Raw genomic sequence first — 23,874 nt, 5'->3', positions numbered from 1 at the left:
CTGAAGTGTCCTGAGTTCTTTGGCCCATGTGTCCCCGTCCCACATCTCAGGGTGCCATACGTCCCCATCAGGGCCCTATTCTGGCAGACAGGCCCACTGAAGTTGAGAATTCAGCCTCCTCTGTAGCTCTGCTAATATAATGATGTCCTGGGTCCATCCTCAGCTTCTGCCTCTGGCTCTGGGAGATAAGACTCTGCAGTGTTGCCAGGAAGTCCTCTGGCTTTCACACTTGACCTTTCCCTTGTGATTCATCTCTCTTAATTTTCATTGTCTTTCCTCAAAGGATTGATGCCACAGCAACAGCCATTAATTCCATAGTCCTTATAATTACCATTTCCCACATCAATTTCAAATGCCTGACCCCAAAGTACTCCATTCCTCTGGTTACACCCTCCCAGTTCACCACTGGTGAAGTTTAAACTCTTGCTCCACTAGGGGGAGCCAGGGCCTCCCCTGCTCCACCTCCTGCCAGTGCTGGGGTCCTCCTGGTCAGCCAGCTGATGAGTGGTCCAGTTCCATATTTGCATTTTAGAGTTGGCTTTCCAGACCACTCCCAGACGGACTCCCATAGGTCTACTATGCTCAGAAGCAGACTCTGAAATGGACATGAGAATGTGGAGCTTCTTCTGGAGTGCAGCCAGGACCAACGTGCCTGTGGGAGTGAGAGCAGGACTGGGACAGGGAGCTGGTGACCTACAATCCAGGCACAACACAGACTCGTGCTCTCACAGAGCTGTGGAGCCAGGGTGGTCTTTCAGAGCTGTTTTCAGTGGAGGGCAGAGGGCTGAGCCTCTATACTCCAGTTCACCTGTTCCTCAGAAGTGAGCTGCCCTCCAGAAGGAGGTGCACTCGGGCAGTGCAATTTCTTCACCGGACAGAAAGTCTCAGAGAGCCGCTCAATGAGAACTGTCATCCTCCAACACCCCCAGAAGAGGTCTCCTCTCCTTCCTTAAGGATAGTTTTATTTATAAAAAATTATCTTAGGGGCTCGCCACATGGTATAGTGGTTAAGTTCAGTGCACTCCCCCTCGGCAGCTGGATTTCAGTTCCCAGGTGTGGACCTACAGCACTCGGTGGTGGCGACCCACAAACAAAATAGAGGAAAATTGGCACAGATGTTAGCTCAGGGAAAATCTTCCTCAGCAAAAAAAAAAAAAAAGTTATTTTATTATCATTATTTATTTAATTTTAAAAGCAAAAACTGGTCATTCTAAAAATGCAAAGAGCCCAAATGTACGTCTTTAGATACAATTTTCAGAGTCTAAGAGAAAGATTTCAGCTGACATCCTCACTGGGGTCCAGGTGGGCTGGATGGTGTTTGAAGCCCCTCCCAAGCATGAGACCCCATTTCCTAGACTCACCAGGGTGTGCTCCAGGCAGCAGGTCTCATGAGGTCAGGCACCCTGAGGGCTCCCTCAGCTCCTGAGAACATGGGGTCATCCAACCTCGCCCCTGCTGTGAACGAGGGCAGCCTTGTATCTCTCCCTCTGACCATGAAACCTGTCCTCACTCCACTTGCATGCTGTATGGGCATTCATTCCTATGACTCTGACAGCTTGGACATGTCTTGGTCCAAGAGACAAGGTCTCTGGGTCATTCTACAGGAGAACAATGATGGATTTCCCTAGGATTGAAGCCCACTAATCTTGTGACCCTCCCTAATGTCTCTGAGCCTCAGTTGCCTCATCGGAATGAGGATAACACCTGCTCCATAGAGGTATGAGGATCAAGTAAGTCAACCAGGAGACACGCTTATAGGTCACTGAGTACACATTCTCCACCCTTCCCTCCAGGGGGACAGCACTGGTAGCTTGAGAAGGGGTTGAGTCAGAATGAGGAACATCTTCACCCTAATTTCTGCCTCAAGGTTGAGCAGGATGCAAGTTCAAAAGCTTCAGAATGTTGATGGCCTGGGTAGCCTCAGATGGAGTAAGTGGAGGCCCTAGGAATGGCTCCTGTGTGGCCCCTCTAATGGCTCCTCCTGTCCCTTGATTTTCAGGTGAAGAGCTGTCTACTGTCCCTCTGGTAGTCCTCCTCCTAAGCACAAAGCTGCTGCTGGCCATCGGAGTCTCTGCCATCTACGTCCACAGCAAGTGGAGGGCCTGACTGTAAGTCGCGGGGCTGGGAGGGCAGGCCAAGGTCTGTCCCATAAAGGGGAAGGTCAGTAACAGCGGCCATCCCACAGGTCACAAAGGGTCAGGACCCACGTGGAGTTAAGAGAAGGTGACACACCTCCCTCAATACACTCAGGAGTATTGTGGATCCCTCTCAGAGGTTCTCCATCCCAGGAACTGTGTGGGGTCCTGCAGCAGGAGGGCTGGATCAAGGGTTTTCAAAGGGTGTCCACAGAGTCCTTGTGGTTCTGTGGAGGAAGTGGGCAGTGGGAGGCTGAATGAAGGGGAGCTGAGTGAGCGGTTCCCTTGGAGACCTTCTGTAGATTACTTGAACGCTGGGGCTCATGGGGCAAAAGGAACCCACACATTAGAGTAATGTTGAGAAGTCCTAGAGGCTGCTCTGAGGGCTGTTCCTGCTCTGACCCTCTGAGTGACAGAGTGGAAGGGATGGGGAAGGAGAATCAGGCCTCGGGGAGGAAGGCTGAGGTAGCAGAGTCCTATCGCAGGGTCAACCTGTCGTCTCATGACAGTTTTCTCAGGAGGAGAACAGCACCGGGGACATAGGAGGTACACAGGGAACGTTTCTGTAATGATGAGCAGATAATTAAATGTGGACATGTTTCCCACAGCTCCTTCCTTCCTTCCCTGCTGTGTGCCACCTGCAATCTCTGCTGTCTCCTTCCTTAGCTGAGGGGCCCTGCCTAATGGAAGGATCCTACTAGAAGCTTCCGTGACTCTGCTCCAAAATGCCTTCCCTCCCCGGAGACCTGCCTGCTTACACACTCCTGCTGCTCCATCTCCCAGTCCTTGATGCCCCCAGAGCTGGGTTTGCAAACATGGTCCTGAGGAGGGGCCATGGGACTTAGCTCTGGGGACTGGCTCACAGCATCTCCCCAGAATGTGAGAAACTATTCAAGTCTACATCTATCAGGATATCTCTCATCCATTGCCTTGGGACTTGGCCATGAACTACACACTCATGTCCATGCATCAGGAGTTATTCTGTCTTCTGGATTCCTGTCTAACCCAACTTCCCAGCCTCACTGAGTTGCTCTATTGCCTCTTGAGTACAAATGAACTCCCATTCTGATTTTCTTTTTTTTTTTCAGGAAGATCAGCCCTGAGCTAACATCCATGCCAATCCTTCTCTTTTTGCTAAGGAAGACTGGCCCTGAGCTAACATCTATTGCCAATCCTCCTCCTTCTTTTTTTTTTCTCTTTTTCTCCCCAAAGCCCCAGTAGATAGTGGTATGTCATAGTTGCCCATGCTTCTAGTTGTTGTATGTGGGACACGGCCTCAGCATGGCTGGACAAGCGGTGCGTCGGTGGGCGCCCAAGATCCGAACCCGGGCTGCCAGTAGCAGAGCACGGGCACTTAACTGCTAAGCCATGGGTCTGGACTCCTCCCATTCTGATTTTAAGAAGAAAAATTGTTCTCCTTCCTCTTTGCCTCAGTGTCCTACTCCTCAAACCCAGAAAGAAGCTTTTCCTAATCTGTCTGTGATGAAAGCACTAATTCTACTATCATCTTGCATCCTTCTTAACCCTGTTGCTCATAGTACACATGGCATCAGTCCAAAAGCCGTGGAGTCATCCTTGATTTCTCTTTCTCTTATATCCTGTATTTAATTCTGCCTTCAATAGGCTTATATCCAGAGGCGAGATGGCAATTGTTTGACAATTGATTCTCCAAAAGAAAAAAAAGCCTAATTTGTAATGCCTGCCAATTTTTCTGGTGTAAACACTCCCAACGTTGCCAATTTTAAGCTACCAACAGTTTAACAACCAGCTTCCATAACTCCTGAAAATGTAGCAGTCAGCTCCCCTGAGCCTGTCCAAACCTTCCCCTGCACAGCACTGAGTTATCTCCATAATCTGCACACTTCTCCCCCACCACTGATCCCTGATCCCAGCCACCATCATCTCTTCCTGGGCCACTGCAGGAGTCTCTAGCTGGCTTTCTTGTTTCAACCATAGTGGTTCCTTGGAAATATGAGTCAAATTGTATCACTCCTCTGCTTCTTCCCCCACCATATCCACATGGTTTACTCTCCCCTTTCTTTCAAGTCTCTGCTCAAATGTCACTCTAGTAAAGGCACCTTCCATAAACCACCCTACATAAAATATAAATTCCTCTCTCACCTGGCATTCCAATTCCTCTTGACCTGATTAATTTGTTTCCTTAGTACTTATTATTACCTGACACACTAAATATAGGAAGTGCTCACTTTGCTTGGCAGTGCAGGAGTGTAATAATGAGTGTGCAAACTGAAACCATGGAAAGTGATGTCAATAATCAATGAGATTACTAATAATTGTGCTGTGACCTTTAAAAATTTTTTCAAAACATTGGAAACTGTCAGTTTTAAATGTAGAGGAAAAAGAGAAATAGAAAAACTAATATTTATTTAGTATACTGTCATTTGAAGATTAGAAACACTGAGAAGTAAAGTGTTTTATTATCTTTGTAAAAACTTATCAAGAGCAGTTTGAACAGTGTTTGCCATCTTCTTATTGCATAATTTATGATACAGATCAAGGATCTTTTCTATGCCTTGGTGAATCATCATACTCGTTTCTAAGTTTGGACCAACTTCCAATATTTCTATCCCTTGTGTTCTCAATGTTGTGAAATCTTTACAGAATTTCCTTTAATTTGAAGTGTTTGCTGGTGTCACTGCCTCCGAGACATTTCCACCCTTTTCCTCACCACCACTTTCTTCATTTATGTGGTAAGTTTGCCGTCACTAAGTTCCTCTGTCTGACACATGGAATCTTTCTAACAGCATCAGTGTCGTCATTCCCACAGGCAGCTGTTTCTTCTATGACTCCACTTACATTCTATTTGCATTTCACTTCCAGCTTTATCACTTTTCGTTTCTCCATTGCACTTTCATCTCTGTTGCCCATTCCCTTTTGCAATAACTCATTTTTGTAAAATGTGATGTGGGTTCATCACTGGGAGACCAGGAGACAACACGACTACATGCTTTGCTGTCTGTGCATAAACTGAGTAACAGAGTCACAGTGATCAATGGCTGCAGACTGTGAAAGAAATCATATGATTGGTTACTGATCATGATGAGTATCTGTCAGTTACATGGTGATTTGCGGCCTGAAGAAGAGGTAGCAGCAAAGTTTGTACTTCTGCAATTGCTCACAGTAAATTTACTGTGGTAATTGGAATTTCAACCATGTGATGGGGACTGATGTTATTTAACTGAGCCATGGTAACTAAAATTCATGCATATCAGCACCATGGAAAGTGAACCCTGCCTGTGTGTGTGTGTGTGTGTGTGTGTGTGTCTTCCTCAAATAGCATGTCAGTTCTAGCAGAGAAGGGACTATCTGCATCCTCAGTTGTCAGAACAGTGACTGCCATATAGTAGATCATCATATTTTAGAAAAAATAAATGAATGACTACTTCAGTGAGGACATTAATTTCTACTAGATGTTGGCTTTTGAAGTAAAGTTTCTCTTCATTCCACCATCTGATTCTTGTCTTCTGAAGCCCTTTTGTTAAAGACTACTCTCTCTTCTTTGTGCTTAAAAAGTCCCATGAAAAATTCCACATCATCTTGGGGTGGGCCCGGTGGCATAGTGGTTAAGTTCACGCTCCACTTCACCTGCCTGGGCTTCTCAGGCTCAGATTCCTGGCACGGACCCAGGCACTGCTTCTCAAGCCATGCTGTGGCGGCGTCCCACATATAAAGTAAAGGAAGATGGGCACAGATGTTAGCCCGGGGCCAATCTTACTCAGCAAAATAGGAGGATTGGCAACAGATGTTAGCTCAGGGCTAATCTTCCTCAAAAAAAAAAAAATTCTATAGCACCTAGAAAATAAGGAAGTACCAAAGGAAAAATAAAACAGCTCATTGATTGGAGTAGGTCAAAGTGGTGCAGGAACCAACTGAAAGAGCTCCCGAAGGCCAAATCTGGAATAATCTGAGCACCAAAAAAAATTGGATTATGCTGTGGTCTGAATGTTGTGTCCCCCTGAAATTCACATGTTAGAATGCTAAAGTCCAATATGATCATGTTGGAAGGTGAGGCCTTTGGAAGGTGATTAGATCATGAGGGCTCCATCCTCATCAATGGGATTAGTGCTCCTATAGAAGAGACCCCACAGAGATTCCGAGCCCCTTCCACCTTGTGAAGACACCATGAGAAATCTGTGAGCAGAGGAGGCCCTCACCCATCCATGCTGGTGCCCTGATTTTGGACTTGCAGCCTCCAGAGCTGAGAGAAATAAATTTCATTGTTTAGAGGGTTTTGTTATAGTACCCCAGCTAAAACAACATCTAAATAAACTATGGACTTTGGTTAATAATAATGTGCCAATATAGGTTCATTATTTGAAATAAATGTACCACACTAATATAAGGTATTAATAATAGGGGAAACTGTGTGCAGCAGTACATGGAACTCTGTATTATCATCCCAATTTTTCTGTAAATCTAAAATTGCTAAAAGAAATAAATCTATTAAAAAAATTCAACCTCCCCTCAGCTGGATCTCTGCTTCTTGCACCATCTAGGTAAACAACACAAGGAATGGGTAGTAGGAAGACTTGTGTGTTAATATACAGAAGTTTCATCTCACTTCCCAGGTCTGAGGTTACCTTCTCTTCCTTCCTCTGTCCTCTGTCAGAGCTCACCCCAGACCCAGGCACTCACAGAACCCAGAGGAAGCTGCTTCTCAGTCCCCCAGGATATTCATCTTAAACTTCTCCAGTTAGTAAAGTCCAGTTCAGACCGAGTGGGGTCAGAGAAACTTGGGTTACCTGGGTGAGGTGAGGTAGCTTTGAAGATCTAACTGGAGGTGTTACTAGACGTCCTGAGTCCAAGAATTCCCAGGTGGAAGACATTCTGAAGTGCCTGGTGAATGCTGTGATGCACCAGGCTGGAGAAGATGGCCCTCAGCTGTCAGCCCTGTCTGGAATTGCCTCAGCTGAGGAGAGCCTCCTTGCCCAAGGTCATGCCTGATAACATGCCACACCCAATGACTCATCAACATGGTGATATAAAGGCCCAGCCTTCTCACTCCAACTCAGCACACTTTGAAGGACCATCCTAGCACCAGAGCTCCATGGGAGGTCAGCTGAGGTCTTCGCTGAGACTTCATTGCAGCTCAACTTCTCCTTCTACCCAATCCTGCTTCCCTCTCCTCCCTTCCACAGATATTGGTCTTAAATGTACTCCCTAAAAAATGATCTGCTTGTTAATCTCAACTCAAAGTCTGTTTCCCAGTGAACCCAATCTGGGACAAAGAGGCTGTGTTGAGTACCAGACAAAGTGGGTATCCCTTTGTCTCCAGGGGCCAAGCAGTCATGGAAGGAGTGATTGTTTATACTACCATATATCACAGACCATATAGTCTGACTATACTAAGAGCAATGAGAGTCCACAAAAGTGTTTATGCAACAAATGTGTGTAATGAGACCCGTGTTGTCAAAGAGCACTTGGGTGAAGGAGGAGGAAGAGATGATGGGGGCACAAGAAGAAGGAGGTTAGCCTAGTTAAGAGGTAATTGTTTTCTTCAGGCAATAGATAATGCTGGAGATGGAGAAATAGATTCAAGAGGTATTCTGGAGGTAAAACTAACAGGGTCTGGTAGGAGACAGATATGGATGGATGACTGAGGGTGTAGAACCTGCGTCCCTTCTTGGTTTCACTCCATGGGCAGATGATGGGCCTCAAACTGAACAGGGTGGGGTGTGAGAAGAGAATGTTTGAGTGCAGATTATGAACTCAGTTTTGAATATTTGAGGCACACAAGTGAACATTTCAAGGTCAGAAAATATACAGGTCTGCGTGAGGAGCTCAAGGTTACTCTGCTACTAGGATATGGAATTAAGATTTGAACCTAGATTGTATCTTGACATCTAGTCGGTGTCTGAAGTGGAGGCAGGGGTGACAAGGAAGCAATTGGGAAACGGCCATAGCAGCCAGTACCTGGCTATGGAGGCTTGGACATGAAAGGGTCATTAGCTCAGTGTGGGCCAACTGTCCTTTTAAACCACAATTGTGCTTGAGTAGAGTCCATTTCAGAGGTGAAAAAGAAGGAGGTCCACATGCTGGTTCCTCTCTCTGAGAGTGTTTCTTCTGCCCCTCTACTCCCTTCCTCCAGAGCTGGCCCCAGACCCAGGACAGACAGGAAAGGCAGTCCTCACCTAACCAGGTGTATTTCCAGGTGTGTTGCTTTCCCTCTTGGAGAGTGTTCTCCCAGGCCCACCTTCCCTGGAAGCCCCTTCTATCTTCTAAAGCACAAAACATCACCATCTCCAAAACTCTAACCTCTCTCCCAGTCAAACACAATTCCTCTGCAGGAAGGAGAAGGAGGCAGCTTCCTGTATTGTATGCAGGCATCCATAGCAAACCCAAGAGCTCACAGCAGACGTTGCGTCAGGACTCAATTTTACCTCTGACACCTCTGGAGTGGGGTAAGGGGTCTCTTGTCAAGTTCAACTCTATTTCCAAGAAGGTGAGGCCATAGAGATCCAGCCTCCTACCTGCAGCTTTGCAGCTCAGTGAGGTCAGATGTTGGGCTCATGCAGAAGCTGGACCACATCTGCCCATCATGAGGTTCCAGAAGCCCCTGGCTCAGACCATGTCTCCAGGGATCCTAGATAGGCAAGGACTATGGGGGTGGGGAGAACCTCAGATGGAATGAGGCTCGAGAAGAAGCACAAATCTGCAGAAGTTGTTTCCCTCCACCTTGGAACCTCCGACATTTCCAGCAGCAACTTCTGAGCCTGTAGCAACCTTGTGTCTCCAATTTGTGATCACAAAAAATGTGTCACAGTGCCACGGCCTTTCCTCTTATCACAGTCCCCTTCCTCTGACATCATGGAGGCAGGAACTGTCCTCTGTCCTCAGAGTACAGAGTCCTTGGCCTCTTCTGGACCAGATTAAACAGAGCAGGCTCCAAGGGTCACCAGGACGCCTGTCCCCGCCTCCTCCCCCTACCCACCTCTGCCATCACTGTTGCTACCTCTGCTGCTGGGACTCACAGGTGAGTGGGACCTCAGGTGTGTGTGGTGAGGACTCCCTATGCCCGTTTACTGTGTTCTCCCCACTGATTCCTCCAGAATTTCTTTTGGGAATGTTTTCTCTGTCCCTATTCCAGAACAGGTGGAATTTAGATAACTAGACTGGGATGGCACCCAGCTCACAAAATCTCCCAGTGGCCGTGTCTGTTCCAAAACCTTTGTGCAGGTAATGGACTCACCCCCACAGTCACACGGCTGAGCACTGCCCACATCACAGCTCTCATCCCTCAGCCCCTGGGAACTGAGGATCTGTCTTTTAAACTTATTACCACCACACAGATGCTACCTGCTCAGTGGAGAAAAACACGTTGAAGAACATGAAATTGTAAACCAAGATAAGAATCCACAATGCCTCCTTCCAGAGGTAATCACTGTTAAAATTTGCGGAGGTTTGAGTGCTCATGGAACACTGGCCAGAAGTGGTCACTCTGGGTCAGTGGTGGAAGCTGAGCCCCGCAGGCTCCCCACAGAACTGCATGGTTCTGCCTCTACACGGTGAAGAGCTGAGCAGCCATGGGGAGCCCACTCCCCAAGGCCATTCGTCTATTGGCAGAGGCTGTGAGTCCCAATTGCCACAGCAGATGGCTTGAGGGTGTCAGACCAGATGAAAGAGGAAGGAAGACCATTATCTGATTAGGAGGAAGGAGGAGGAAGGCTTGGATGTTTGAGGAGAAAATAAAATATATGAGACATGCAGGCCCACTGGAAAATTTGAGCAAACATTTAAAGAAGAATTAACACCAATTTTATACAATCTGTTCCAGAAAATAGAAGAAGAGGGGCCACCTCTCTACTCATTTTATGAAGCCATTAATACCTTGATAGCAAAACCAGATACAGACTCTACCAAAAACAAAACAAAACTACAGACCAATATGTCTTACGAACTTAGACACAAAAATCTTCAACAGAATATGGGCAAATAGAATTTAACAATGTGTAAAGCTATATACCATGACTAAGTCATATTTATTCCAGGTGTGCAAAGCTGATTCTGAAAATCAATCACTGTAATCTATCACATCCACAGGTTAAAGAAGAACAATTGCGTGATATATCAATTGATGCAGAAAAAGCATTTGACAAAATCCAACACCCATTCATGATGAAAACTCGCAGAAAATTAAAAACAGTGGGGAACTTCCTAAATTTGATAAAGAAAATCTACAGGTATCGTTATAATTAATGGTGAAAGACTGGAGGTTTTCTCCCTAAGAGAAGGAACAAGGCAAGGATGTCCATTCTCAACCCCTATTCAACATAGTCCTGGAAGTTGTAGGACAGAGAGAGGGAGAAAGAGAGACGAAGTAGGGAAGGAAAGAAGGAAGGAAGGAAGGAAGGAAGGAAGGAAGGAAGGAAGGAAGGAAGGAAGGAAGGTAGGAAAGGGGGAAGGAAGGAAGGGATGAAGGAAAGAAGGAAGGATTGGAGAGAAGGAGGGAGGAAGGAAGAAAAGTGTGGAAATTAATAAAAGAAACTTAAATAAATTGGCACAGGGAAGGCCCGTAGGGGGAGCTCTCATGCCCTATCATACATTGTGGATTACTCCAAACACTAAGAGACTTACCTTTGTACTTTGCACAGGAAGTAAAACTACTTTACTTCTTCTTCTTCTTTTTGTTTTGTGTGAGGAAGACCAGCCCTGAGCTAACATCCCTTGTCAATCCTCCTCTTTTTGCTGGGCAAGATTGGCCCTGGGCTAACTTCTGTGCCCATCTTCCTCTATTTTATATGGGATGTCCCCACAGCATGGCTTGACAAGTGGTGCGATGGGCTGTGCCCAGCACCTGAACCTGCGAACCCCGGGCCCCCGAAACAGAGCGGGTGAACTTAACCCCTAAACAACCGGGCGGGCCCCTACTTTACTTCTGCTGGAACATTTCTCTCCCACCCAGCAACAGCCCAGCCAATGAGAAACTCCACAGCTCAGCCAAAGATAAGCCATTGCCACCCCGAACTGTTACTTTCCTACAACAGACTTTAGGACAGCACCTCCCTGTTCTCCATTTTTCTCTATAAAACCAGCTCCTCTCCTTTATTTTCTGGATTTGTCTATGATTCTCCACGGCATGCACATCCAAAATTGCAATTCTTTTGTCTATTCAAATAAACTCATTTTGAGGACAAATTAACAAGCGAATTTGTTTTCAAGCTGAAATATATGGTGTCAGAAAACTGAGATCCAAAGGAGGAGACCCTGTAGAGACTGTGACCCCAAGAATCAAGTGAGGTACCCCCACCGAGCCCCTTGTGCTCTTCGCTTCTGACAGTTGCTCCCTGCTTTCAATTTGATGAGTGTCCTCTCAGATTCTGAGCTCTGCTCTCCTTGTGTTTTGAGCTCGCAGACTTTATTCAGGATCTGAAGAGGCTTTGTCCTCTCTGGGGAGGACCTTTGTCCTCCCAGTTCAAGCCTCTGTCCTTGGGCTCGAGGCATCGTCTTGGTGAGTACTCAGTTGTTTTCTGAAGGTAGCACAGTTCCTTTTGGGGCTCAGGCTTGCGAAATAACCAGGAGATTTTCTTTTTTCTATTGAATTTATTTTATTGAGGTTACATTGTTAATAACATTATATAAATTTCAGGTGGACATAATTATATTTTGACTTCTGTATACACTGTATCACGTTCACCACCAAGAGTGTACTTTCCATCGGCCACCATACAATGTGTTCCTTTACCCCTTTCGCCCTCCCCTCACCCTCTTCCCCTCTGGTAACCACCAATGCGTTCTCCATTTCTACGTGTTTGTTTGTTAGTTTATCTTTACACATATGAGTGAAGTCATACGGTAATTGTTTTTCTCTGTCTGACTTATTTCCCTCAGCATAATACCCTCAAGTTTCATCCATGTTGTTGCAAATGGGACAATTTCATCTTTTCTATGGCTGAGTAGTATTCCATTGTGTGTGTGTGTGTGTGTGTGTGTGTGTATCTATCCCTCTTCTCTATTCATTCATCCATTGATGGGCACTTAGGTTGCTTCCAAATCTTGGCTGGCAACTGTGACTAATGCTGCAATGAACATAAGGGTGCATATATCTTTTCAAATTACTGTTTTCATGTTCTTTGGATAAATACCCAGAAGTAGAATAGTTGGGTCAAACGGTATTTCTATTTTCCATTTCTTGAGAAATCACTGAACTTTTTTCCATAGTGGCTGCACCAATTTGATTCCCACCAGCAGTGTATGAGGGTTCCTTTTTCTCCACACCCTCTCCAACACTTGTTATTTCCTGTCTTTTTAATAATAGCCATTCTGATGGGTGTGGTGATATCTCATTGTAAATTTGATGTGCATTTCCCTGATAATTAGTGATGTTGAACATCTTTTCATTGTCCCTGTTGGCCATTTGTATGTCTTCTTCGGGAAAGTGTTCATCTCTTCTGACCATTTTTTGATCAGCTTGTTTGTTGTTTTGTTGTTGAGTTGTATGAGTTCTTTACATATTTTGGATATTAACACTGTATTGGATATATGGCTTGGAAATATTTTCTCCCAGTTGGTGGGTTGTCTTTTCATTTTGTTGATGGTATCCTTTGCCGTACAGAAGCTTTTTAGTTTGAGGTAGTCCCTTTTTAAAATTTTTTCTTTTGTTTCCCTTGCCTGAGGAGATATGATATTCAAAAAGATACTGCTAAGACCAATATCAAGGGCATACTGCCTATTCTTCCAGGAGTTTTATAGTTTCAGGTCTTACATTCAAGTCTTTAAGCCATTTGGACTTAATTTTTGGGTAGGGAGTTAGATAATGGTCTACTTTCCTTCTTTTGCATGTGGCTGTCTAGTTTTGCCAACACCATTTATTGAAGAGACTTTCCATTCTCCATTGTATGTTCTGGGCTCCTTTGTTGAAAATTAGCTGTCCTTTGATGTGTGGGTTTATTTCTGGGCTATCAGTTCTGTTCCATTGATCTGTGTGTCTGTTTTTGTGCCAGTACCATGCTGTTTTGATTACTATAGCTTTGTAGTATATTTTGAAATCAGGGAGTGCAATACCTCCAGCTGTGTTCTTTCTTCTCAGCTTTGTCTATTCAGGGTCTTTTGTTCTTCTATATACATTTTAAGATTCTTTGTTCTATTTCCATGAAAAATGTCATTGGGATTCTGATTGGGATCACAGTGAATCTGTCAATTGCTTTAGGTAGTATGGACATTTTAACTACGTTTATTCTTCCAATCTATGAGCACAGAATATCTCCATTTCTTTAGGTCTTCTTCAATATATTTCAAAAATGTCTTATAGTTTTCAGGGTATAGTCTTTCACCTCCTTGGTTAAATTTATTCCTAGGTATATTATTCTCTTTGTTGCAATTGTCAATGAGATTGTATTCTTGATTTCTCTCTCTCTTCCTTCGTGATTATTGTATAGAAATGCAACTGATTTTTGTATGTTGAGTTTGTACCCTGCAAGTTTACTGTATTTGTTAATTATTTCTAATAGCTTTTTGATGATTTCTTAAGGGTTTTCTATATACAGAATCATGTCATTTGCAAATAGTGACAGTTTTACTTCTTCTTTTCCCATACGGATACCCTTTTCTTGCCTGATCGCTCTGGCTAGGACTTCCAGTACTATGTTGAATAAGAGAGGTGAGAGTGGGCATCATTGCATTGTTCCTGTTCTTAGAGAAATAGTTTCCAGCTTTTCACCATTCACTATGATATTGGCTATGGGTTTGTTATATATGGCCTTTATTATGTTGAGATACTTTCCTTCTATACCCATTTTATTGAGAGTTTTTATCATAAATTGATGTTGGATCTTATCAAATATCTGCTCTGCATCTATTGAGATGCTCATGTGATTTTTATTCTTTGTTTCTTAATGTACTCTATCACATTGATTGATTTGTGGATGTAGAACCATTGCTGCATCCCTGGAATAAATCTCATTTGGTCGTGGTGTATGATACTTATAAAGTACTATTGTATTCAATTTGCTACTACTTTATTAAGGATTTTTGCATCTATCTCAGCAGTGATATTTGCCTGCAATTATATTTTTTTGTGTTGTCCTCGTCTGGTTTTGGTATCAGGGTGATGTTGGCCTCGTATAATGAGTTAGGAAGTGTCTCGTCCTCTTCAATTTTTTTGAAGAGTTTGAGAAGGATAGGCATTAAATCTTTGAATGTTTGGGAGAATTCACCAGAGAAGCCGTCTGGGTCCTGGACTTTTGTTTTTGGGGAGGTTTTTTATGATTATTTCAATCTGTTTACTTGTGATTGGTCTGTTCAGATTCTCTCTTTCTTTATCTTTTTTTTTTTTAATTGTGGTAACACGGTGTATAATGTTATATAAATTACGAGTGTCCATCATGGTTTGATTTCTTTGTAGATTACATCATGTTCACCACCCAAAGACTAATTACAATCCAAAACCATACACATGCGCCTAATCATCCCTTTCACCCACCCCCTCATCCATTCCCCTCTGGTAACCACCAATCCAATAACTGTCTCTATGTGTTTGTTTGTTGTTGTTTTTATCTTCTATTTATGAGTGAGATCATATGATATATGACTTTGTCCCTCTGACTTATTTCACTCAACATATTACCCTCAACGTCCATCCATGTTGTCACAAATGACCAGATTTCATCTTTTTTATGGCTGAGTAGTATTCCATTGTGTATATATACCCCATCTTCTTGATCCATTCGTCCCTTGATGGGCACTTAGGTTGCTTCCAAGTCTTGGCTATTGTGAATAATGCTGCAGTGAATAGAGGGGTGCATATATCTTTACACATTCGTGTTTTCACGTTATTTGGATAATTACCCAGCAGTGGAAGAGCTGGATTGTATGGTATTTCTATTCTTAATGTTTTGAGGAATCTCCATACTGTTTTCCATAGTGGCTGCAGCAGTTTGCACTCCCACCAGCCGTGTATGAGAGTTCCCTTTTCTCCACATCCTCTCCAACACTTACTATTTCCTGTCTTTTTCTTGTCATAAGGGCGGGAGTAATGACCTTCGAGCTCTTTACTTGTCAGAGTTGAAACCAGAAGGCCCTGTTGTGGCCATTTTCACAGCATCTAACTACAGCCAGTGAGAGACATTAAGGGTCATGAATCAAAGGACTATAATCTTCTTGGAATCACAAAGACTTTGACACATAGACTCAGTTTTCAACTGGGGAGTCAGAAATTCTAAGAGTAAAACTTCACCAGATTGAATCTCTCCATGGCGCTCCCCAGCTTACAGGATGACATCACATAAAGCGTGTTTCATTGTCTGGCCCATTCCACCTCTCCAGCCTCATTTCTCACCACCTATGTCACCCCACCCCTATCCTGTCCCCACAGCCCCTCCCCCTAGACAACAAACTTGGTGTCACACTCAGGGTTCCCACTGTGTCCTAAACAAATTGAGATCCCCTGATGCACCTTGAACATTGCCTAGAATGTGGCAAACCTCCGTGATAATTTGTGGAACTAGTTAATGAATAAAAGTATAAAGCTCTTATCATAGCGTGTAGCACACAGAAGTATCAAAAGTGGCCAATCTCTGTCGTGCACCTGATTTGTGCCTGAAACTCTTCTGAGCACTTCACAGGTATTGATTTATTTTATTTTCATAACCTTATGTGGTAGGTACCATTATTATTCCATTATAAAGATGAGGAAACTGAGGCACAGAGAGGTTAGCAACTTGCCAAAGGTTACCAAGATGGTAAGTGGCAGAGCTGGGATTCAAACACAGGGCAACCTCATCAATGAGTTGTAATTAGCATGAAGCTCCTACTATTTGCCAGGCACTGCGCTAGTGCTAGATGCATTACATCCGTGATCTCTAATTTCATGATAACTGCCATTTAATACATGAAGAAATGGAGGCCCAGAGATGTTAGGCAACTTGTCCAGGGTCACATAGCCAGGAAGAGCTGGAACTAATGATCAAGGCAGATCTTCCTGCTGTAAATCTCATACTCTTTCCTATTTTCAGCATGGCTTCTGGGCTGTCACTTAAGGAAAGGAAGCCATCAAACTCCTAGTCTTCCTTTAAGATACAGCTCAAGGGTCCTTTCTGCAGTGACACTTCCCCTGACCTCTTCCTCACCGAACCACAGTGCCCCAGTCAGTCCCTTACTCCTTGAGCCTCCACAACCCCAACCCCTGCCCTTCACACAACGGTCTAGTGGTCAAAAATACTGCTCTGTGCTCACGTGGACTCGGATTCAAATCATGGTTTCCCTGGGGAACCTTGACTAAACCCTGTGTGTGATCGTTTAAGGGTGATTATTTTCTTATCTGCAGAATGGTGCTGAGAAAAGCACCTCCCTCACAGGGTGGGGTGAAATATGCACCAATCCTAGCGCAGGGCTGTGAAGCCCTTACCCCGCTGTGCTGTAATTGTCTGTTTCAGTGTCTGTCTCCATCACTGACTCGAGGGCAGGAACTGATTCTGATGATCTCTCTGCCCCTAGCGCCCACCCTGGCTGAGAAGAGGTATTAAATAAATGTGAAGTAAATGAATGAAAAAGAAATAACTGAATCTTAGAATCCTGGTCTCACAATTTCATACATAAAATCTAAGAACCTGGCCTCACGTTACTGCAAAGTTGAAAGGATCTTAGAGACCAACTTCCCGAGGATTTCAATCATTTTGACTATCACCCACAGTTAGTAATGCACTTTATGTTCCCATCCAGCGCAAACACACAAATATACACACACACGCACACACACACACACGCTGAAAGTTTCAAGAAACAGTACTTTCTGTTACTGTGTGGGATAAACTAGGATATTTAGTTCCTCTTCTCGTCATTTCTTTTCTTTCTCTTCTCTTCTCTTCTCTTCTCTTCCCTTCTCTTCTCTTCTCTTCTCTTCTCTTCTCTTCTCTTCTTTCCTCTCTTTTCCAATTTTAACAGGCGTGGCTTTAGGTCCACTAAATTGATTCGTGACCATGATTGCGTTGTGGCCTCTGGTTTGAAAAACACTTCTCCAGTCCAGCTGCTCAGCCTGCGCCTTCCTCCAGCGTCCCTGACCTGAGCCTGTACGTGCACACCCCTGGAAAGGGAAGTGCCCCTCAGAAGGTGAGAGTTTCATTGTTGGACAGCAGGAATTGTTAGAAAGTCCTTTCTCTGAAGTCAAAACGAGCCTGCGGTAACTTCCCGGTTGGTGCCATCTGGCTTGCTGGTCTCTCTGGCTGCATCATCTCAAGCAGGTCACTTCCTCTCGCTGGGGTCACGTTCTTCCCCTGCCCCCACCCATGAACCCAGCTAAGTGCATTGTGCCTAAAAGTCTATCATCAAGTCTTTGGGGTTAAGGCCTTGATCTTCACCCACCATCTCCCATTGTTGTGTTTGTGGGGGTCACTGGAGCCAGTCGATCCGTAGTGGCTGAGTCTTCAGCTCCTGTACAGAGAAGTGTGGGGACTGAGTGGGGTATCAGAGTCTGAGGGGTGGTGGCAGGGTGCTGCTGGTGATGTCAGAGACATGGATGCCACAGAGGGGCCCTGCAGGGTCCTGGGTCCTGCCACACAGCAACCTGAGGTGGCTTCTACCCCCCGCATCTGACCTGCTCCCTCTGGAGTAGTTTGCCTCTCCTCACCTGAGAAAGGCAAGGGCGGGGGGCAACACAGACCACATAATTAGCAGAACCTGGTGCAAACTGAGAACGCAAAGCTCTTGTTCAAAAATCAGGAAGTGTTTCAAGACAGAGAGCAGAGCAGTAAATCAAGCACGAGCTCCTCTGAGTGTGGGCCCCTGGCAGCTGTGGGGTCGGATACCCATGATGCTGACCCCGGGCCTGTGCCTGGCAGGCAGGCTCAGTGGTCACGTGTGAGTGAGGAAACCAGGCCCGTGAATATTCGGGGAAGAGGGTCCTTAGAGACCTGCTGGCCCAAACCCTCCATGTCCAGTTGTAGAATCTGAGGCCCAGAGAGATGGCCCAAGGTCACCCTGCAAATTGGTGGCAGAGCCAGATCACAGCCCTGGACCCTCCCTCTGTTTCCTCTCCATTCCTTCTGGAGTTGGTCTCATCCTACGCGGTGTCTTTAGAAACCGTTCACATGATGACAATTTGCAAATGTCTATTCCCCCTCCCCACCACCCATCTCTCTCCCCACAAGCTCCAGACTCCCGTGTCCAGCTGTCCACACCTGCAGGGGCCTCAGGCTTCCTTTCCTCCCCCAGCTTCCTCCCTGACCCTGCCACCCACTCCCCCACAGCCACCAGAGTGAGTTACTAATTTATAAATTTATCCTGCCACACCTCTGCTCTCAGCCCACCGATGCGTTGCACACACGTCACAATTCAACCTCTTTACCACGGCCTACAAGACCAGGCCCTGTGGTGTCTCCCATGATTGTCTGCTCCCTCCCCTCTGCTCCCACACATTGACCTTGCTGGTGCTCAGATGCCCCAGCTCACGCCTACCCTGTGTGCCGCCTTCCTTCTCTGGAGCTTTTCCCCCAGATCTCCCCGTGGCTCCTTCATTCATTCAGGGCTCAGCTCACGTGTCTCTTCCCCCAGAGGCCTTCCTATATACCCTGTCCCAAATACACCCCCGCACTCTCTCTCCCCTGCCTCCTTTATTTTCCTTCATACAGTTAACCCTCCTTTTAATGACATTGCATATTTGTTCCTTTATTTTCAGTCTTCCCTCTAGAATGTAGCTTCCTCGAGGGTCGAAATCTGTCTTGCTCACTGCTCAGTTGCTCAGTGCCTTGAATGGTGCCTGGTACATAATTGGCCCTCTATCAAGAGCTGTTGTAGGAGTGAAGAAACTGATAATGAAATGAATTCATGTAGCAAACATGCTCAGAGGCTACTTTGTGTCAGCCACTGTGCTGGGCCCCAAAGACTCACACATGGAGCAAGTGGGCAGGAAAGGCTCCCTGCCCTCCAGGAGTTGGGTCATCATCTTGGGGAGAGATAGGTCTTTGTTTGTGGAGGAGCAGAGTGACAGGAGTGGCCTGTCTAAGCTGGGGTAAGCCTGTCTAAGACGATAGGGTGAGGGTGAAAGATAATGGGTCCCTGCAGCAAAGCTTGGATTTTAGGGACAATCAATGTCCCTTTTATGAAGAGCTAAGGCCTCTCTGTCCCTCTCTGCTCCTTCAGCCCATGAGGCCAGGGCTGGGGCCCACACTCATTATGAGTGCTCTTGGGGCCCCAGACCCCGTAGGAGCTGGAGCTTACAGACTGGGTGAGACCCATTTCCGGCTGGTGCTGGAATCAGATAGAAGAATGGCTTGGCTCCACCCAGAGGAGATGAGCCTCCCCCAGTGTGCATGGGGCCCAGCCTGAGGGAACCTGTGGGCACCTTGGCCCACCTCAGACCACCCTAAGAGGACTCCAATCTCCCCACTTCTCCCCAAGCCATCCAGCCTCACAGAGCAGGCCGCCCGTGGCTACCCAGCCCCTGTAGCCCCACCCTGGTGTAGTTACTCTCCTCCTTCACTGCAGATGGGGGGACTGAAGCCCAAGGGCAGATGTGAGGGCCCTTGAAGGTAAAGTCACTACCTCCAAGTCTTCTCTGCTTTCTCATTGATAGTGTTGGCTCCTTTTCCTTACCCCCATAGCACGCGTACCCTCTCTTGTTTATTTATCCATCCATCCATCCATCCATCCATCCATCCATCCATCCATCCATCTATCAATCCATCCATCCATCTATCCATCCATTCAACAAACATTCATTGAGCACTTACTACGCTCCCGGCACTTACTTACAGTAGTGAATGAGAGCTTCATCCCTGCCCTCACAGTGCTTAGAGCCTAATGAGGGGAAGAGTCATATTGCAGACACAGTCATGCACTGCATAACAATATTTCCTTCAATGATGGTTGACATAAATGATGGTGGTCCCATAAGATTTTAATGGAGCTGAAAAGTTCCTATTGCCTAGTGCCATCGTTGTCATAGTAACACCGTAGTGCAACACATAACTCACGTGTTTGTAGTGATGCTGGTGTAAACAAACCTACTATTCTGCCAGTCTTATAAAAGTAAATCACATACAATTATGTACAGTACATGATACTTGATAACGGTAATAAATGACTATGTTACTTGTTTATGTATTTACTACATTGTACTTTGTGTCATTATTTTAGAGTGTACTTTTCTACTTACAAAAAAAGTTTACGGTAAAAGAATGTACCATATAACACTGCCAGCAGCCTCACACATCTCCTGTTTACTGCGTCTCTTGATTGCATCATTTTCTCTTGTGCTTGATTTAATCTCATGTTGTCTTGTTCATTATGTCCCCTAAGATTACAAAATCCACTGCCTCTGTTGGCAGTAAGAGGCCACATTGTTGACTGACCTGGAAACAAAATTAAAAGGGATTAAGGACTACAAAGGTGGAAAATCAGTGATAATTATTGCTCACCAGTCAAGCACGTCCCATTCCACCCTAGCTACGACCTTCAAGAACAAGAACAAAGTGATGGAAGCTGTTAAAGGATCTGCTTCATTGAAGGCAGTGAGACTAACAAAAATTCGAGAAGAGCCCATATTAGACATAGAGAAACTTCTAGTGACCTGGATTGAAGACCAGTCACAGAAGCGTATCTCTCTCAGCACAGTGACAATCACAGACAAAGAAAAAATTTTGTGATGTTGAAAGAAAAAGCTGGACCTGACTATAATGTTGAATTTACTGCTAGCTCTGGGTGGTTTAAATGACTCAAGAATCATTCTTCATGACATAATGTGAGTGAGTGGTGAGTCTGCGAGTGCTGATGTGAAGGCAGCTGAAGAATTTTTGGAAACTCCAGATGAGCTGATTGGGGAGGAAAATTACTTTCCAGAGCAAATATTCGATATGGATAAAACTTCCCTATTCTGGGAAGGGATGACCAAAAGGACTTTCATCCATGAGGAGGTCAAGTCAACGTCAGGGTTCAAAGCTTTTAAGGACAGGATAACAGTCTTTCTTGGGGGCAATGTCGCAGTTACAAATTGAAACTGTTTGTGATCTGGCACAGTGACAACCCCAGGGCCTTCAAGCATATCAGTAAACACACACTGCCAGTGTAACTGTACTACAAGAGCAGTAAGAAGTCATGGACGACCCAGCTCCTCTTCCAAGATGCCCTCCTCAATTGCTATCGCTGAAATGGAGAAGTACTGTTTGGAGAGTAACATACCTTTCAAGATTTTGCTTATTGTTGACAATGCTCCTGGGCAACTTCCTTGTATTGGTGATCTTCATCCCAATGTCAAAGCAGTGTTTCTCCCTCCAAACACCACCTCTTTGATCCAACCAATGAATCAAGGAGTTATAGCAGCTTTTAAGGCCTACTACTTGAGAAGGACCTTTGCCCAGGCTATTACTGCAACTGAGGAAGACACTGATTCAATTCTGGAAGGAATACAACATTTATGACTACATCAAGAATCTTGCTTGGGCTTGGGGTGATGTCACTGAGGAGTGTATGAATGGCATCTGGAAGAAAATACTCAAGAGGTTCATCAATGCTTTCAAAGGATTTCCCAAAGATGAGGAGGTTGCAAAAATCAACAAGGCTGTAGTCGAGATGGCAAACAACTTTAATCAGGGTGCGGATGAGGATGACATTGAGGAGCTCCTAGAGGTGGTTCCTGAAGAATTGACTGATGAGGAGTTGGAACTGGAACAGGAATGTACAGCTGAAGAAGAAGCACGAGAAACAGAAACTGCAGAAGAAGAAAAAGAAGAAGCCCCAAGAAAATTCACAGTGAAGAGTTTAGAAGAAGCTTTTGCAGACATCAACCAGCTCCTTAAAAAGTTTGCAACCATGGACCCCAACACCAAAAGCTTTTCATTGACAGAAAGGAATGTTCATGGTGCGTTATCTGCTTACAAGCAAATCTATGATAAAAAGAAACAAACCAAGCAAACCACCACAGACATACTTCTGGAAAGAGTGACACCTCCTCAAGGAGAGCCTCAGGCAGGTCCTTCAGGGGGTGGTCCAGAAGAAGGCATTGTTATCATAGGGGATGACAGCTCCATGCATGTTGTTGCCCCAGACGACCTTCCAGCGGGACAAGATGTGGAGGGGGAAGCCAGTGATATTGATGATCCTGACCCCGTGTAGGCCTAGGCTAATGTGTGTTTCTCTCTTAGATTTAATAAAAAAGTTTAAAAAGTAAAAAACAATAAAAATTTTTAAAAATAGAGAAAAGCTTATAGAATAAGGATATAAAGAAAGAAAATATTTTTATACAGCTGTGCAATGTGTTTGTGTTTTAAGCCAAGTGTTGATACGAAAGAGTCAAAAAGTTAAAAAATTTAAAAAGTTTATAAAGTAAAAAAGTTACAGTAAGATAAGGTTAATTACCGAATAAGGAAAATATATATATACATATTTATTTTTTGTGAGGAAGATGAGCCCCTAGCTAGCATCCATGCTAATCTTCCTCTTTTTGCTGAGGAAGACCAACTCTGAGCTAACATCTATTGCCAATCCTCCTTCTTTTTTTTCCCCAAAGCCCCAGTAGATAGCTGTATGTCATAGTTGCACACCCTTCTAGTTGTTGTATGTGGGACGCTGCCTCAGCATGGCCGGAGAAGCAGTGCGTCAGTGCATGCCCGGGATCTGAACCCGGGCCACCAGTAGTGGAGCGCGTACACTTAACCGCTAAGCTACGGGGCCGGCCCAAAAGAAAATATTTTTTATAAATTTAGTGTAGCCTAGTGTACAGTGTTTATAGAGTCTACAGTCGTGTACAGTAATGTCCTAGGCCTTTACATTCACTTACCACTCACTCACAGAATCACCCAGAGCAACTTCCATCCCGCAGGCTCCATTTGTGGCAAGTGCCTTATACGGGTATACCATATTTTACCTTTTATACTGTATTTTTAGTGTACCTTTTCTATGTTGAGATACACAAATACTTACCATTGTGTTACAATTGTCTACAGTATTCAGTACAGTAACATGCTCTGCATGTTTGTAGCCTAGGACCAATAGGCTGTACCATAGCCCAGGTGTGTAGTAGGCTATAACATCTAGATCTGTGTAAGGACACTCCAGGATGTTTACACAATGATGAAATCGCCAAACACATTTCTCAGAACGTATCCCCACCATTAAGCGACACATAACAGTAATTGCAAATTAAAAATTAAATACAGCTGTGATAACTGCTATGGAAGAGAAGTACCTGAACCCCTGGGGGCGTCAGGGTGGGGAAGGCTTTCCTGAGGGAGGAACTTTCACCCAAGACCGTGCTGTCCAATACTGCAGCCACTGGCCACACATGGTTATTGAGCACTCAAAATGTGCCTGGTGCCACGGAGGAACTAAATTTTTAATTGTATATAATCTTAATTAATTGAATTTAAATTTAATAACTAAAGCAGTGTAACATAGATATATAGTTTTTGTTAAACACAACTTTATTTTTTTGGTAGGAGTACATTTCACTTTGTTGAAAATTTCAAACACTAAAGGAAAAAATAATGTGAAATAGCACAATATTTTTTATATTGTTTACGTGTTGATGATATGATTTCAGATATTGGGTTAAAGAAAATATATTAGTTCAAATTAATTTCACCTCTTTCTTTTTACTTTTTCAGTGTGGACACTAGAAAATCTAAAACTCCCTCCATGGCTCACACTGTATTTCTATGGACAGAGCTGAGCTAAGAGCAGAAGGGTGTGGGAGGAGTTAACACATGGCAGCAGCGTGAAGGGTACGGGGGGCACTTCACATTTCTTAGGGTGGAAATTCACATTTATTTGGCTCCTGTTTTATGCTCAGCAC

General features: G+C 44.7%; 1 protein-coding gene across 1 annotated transcript in view; it reads left to right on the top strand.

Moving 5' to 3' along the window:
• LOC131418594 (signal-regulatory protein beta-1-like) overlaps positions 1–6,623 on the top strand; it is a 172,624-nt gene extending 166,001 nt beyond the window's left edge. Inside the window, exon 6 of the mRNA XM_058563057.1 lies at positions 2,744–6,623. The gene's annotated coding sequence lies outside the window, so the exon portion shown is untranslated. The remainder of the gene's footprint in view (positions 1–2,743) is intronic.
• The last annotated feature ends 17,251 nt before the right edge of the window (positions 6,624–23,874 follow it).

This window comes from Diceros bicornis, chromosome 19 (assembly GCF_020826845.1).
Source record: "Diceros bicornis minor isolate mBicDic1 chromosome 19, mDicBic1.mat.cur, whole genome shotgun sequence".
Taxonomy (NCBI): Eukaryota; Metazoa; Chordata; class Mammalia; order Perissodactyla; family Rhinocerotidae; genus Diceros; species Diceros bicornis.
The sequence above is the reverse complement of the archived record's forward strand: the minus strand, read 5'-3'. Positions and strand labels throughout refer to the sequence as shown.